A 2,066-nucleotide genomic window follows, 5' to 3' on the forward strand; every position below is an offset into this window, starting at 1 on the left:
CTTTCAATAAAAACAAGAAATTAATCAAGTGAAGCACTACAAATGAGGCAGCAGCAGAAATACAGGCAATGCAAAATGTATTTTGGCTCTTCACTTCCCACTTCTTTTGGAGACCTACACACCCTGATGGCCCTGCCTATGTGGACAGCTTGCAGGATGCTGCTGTTCAGTGGCCAAGTTCCCTGTTCTAATTAGATTAACCAGATCACAGGGAGTCTGTGGTGAACATTAACTTGAAATGAATTTAAAAAAAAAAAAGACAAAGGCAGAAAGAAACCCTTCATCAATGATTCTATTTTAAAAGTAAGTGTTGTTTCAAAGCCAAATTTCAAATTTCAGTTGAATATTTTTAGAACACTGTCATGCTCTAACTTCAGCTGGCAAATAATTACCACACAACCACTTGCTCACACACACTCCAAAACCTGCTGTGAATGAGGAAAAGGTAAAGTCCATGTCTTGATATTAGAACAGTTTAATAACACAAAAAAAGTAAAATATAATAATAGTAATAATAATAGTAATAATAATAATAATAATGATAATAATAATAGCAACAATAGTAACAATAATAATAGTAAGGAGAATGAAAAAGAGAGAGAGGAATACAACCTAGAAAAAACAAGGGATGCTCAATGCAGCTGCTCATTGCCTGCCAGGGACCCATTCCCAGTCCATCCCTGAGCAGTGATCAAGCCTTCCTGGCCAATCTCCCCCAGTTTCCTTACTGGACATGATGTTCCATGTTATGGAATATCCCTTTGTCCAGTTCAGGCCAGCTGTCCTTGCCATGCATCTTGTGGCATCTCTGACTGGCAGAGCATGAGGTGCTGCAAAGTCCTTGATGTAGGATCGGCACCACTGAGCAACAGCCAAACATCAATGTGCTATCATTATTCTTACACTAAATGCAAGACTCAGCACTGGGACAGCCACTAGGAAATAAATTAACTCTAACCCAGCTGAAACCAGGGAAAAGTCCCATTCTATTTAAAATAGTCAAATATTTCCTATAGTTAGTCACAACAAATCAACAGGACTTAAGGGAGATTAGTTCTGCATTAGCAAGATCTTTGTGTAGCGAAAAGTGCTCTGTGCCAAAGTCCCAAGGATGTGCTTTTGCCATGAGAACTGGTGGGTTTACATCTGCTCTGCAGTGGTAGAACTTACTGCTGCCATTCCTGTTGAGTAGCAGGACTATTAATTGCTTTTTAAGAAAGTCTCATGTTTAATTTCAAACAAAAAATGTTTCAACTTGCCTTTGTGCCTTATGCAGAAACCGACAGTCATTATAATTTTTTTCTCTCCTTAGGGATTTACAAAACTTGCCTCCATCTTACTGTGTTTAATTTTAATTTTTCTAAAACTGGGAATTTTGTCAATTTTGTATGTGTGCAGTTTTATGCATATGTCCCTCAGATCTTCCAACAAAACAATATCATTAAACATTCAGATTTGCACTGCTCTTCATGGTACACCATCTAAGTCTGGGGGTTTGTTTTTGCTGAATAAATGGCAGGTCACTTTCAGTTGTTTATGTAACATACAGAATACAAAACAGAACATAAATTATGTATTGATACTGTTTAAAGCTATAGTTTTCTTTAGGCCTCAATTATAAATTCTTTTTCATCCTGTATCACTAGAAGACACAGGATATTGAGGAGTCCCCAGTTTGCTAAGAAGTGCTGATTCCTGGTCTAGTGGAAGATGTTACTGCTTATGGCACAGGGATTGGCACAAGATGATCTTTAAGGTCTCTTCCAGATCAAAGAATTCTATGATTCTATGATATTGATTTAAATAGGAATGTGACTTTGATTCCAGCAGGGTTTATCAGCAGCTGTCATCTTTGTAGAACAAGATATTTTTTTTTAAATCTCCTTATGATATCTGGAAGGTCTGTGTTGGTCTGCAGTGCTTAGGCTGTACCTACCACTGCGCTGATACTAACTGGTGCCTAACTGATATTGCTTCTTACCTAGAGGATTTCTTTTTCTATTTCAGTCATCACATCAGATGAAGAGAGGAAAGAGGACTGAAGCTCTGAGCAAGGGGATGAATGG

The sequence above is a fragment of the Melospiza georgiana genome, chromosome 4, assembly GCF_028018845.1.
Source record: "Melospiza georgiana isolate bMelGeo1 chromosome 4, bMelGeo1.pri, whole genome shotgun sequence".
Taxonomy (NCBI): domain Eukaryota; kingdom Metazoa; phylum Chordata; class Aves; order Passeriformes; family Passerellidae; genus Melospiza; species Melospiza georgiana.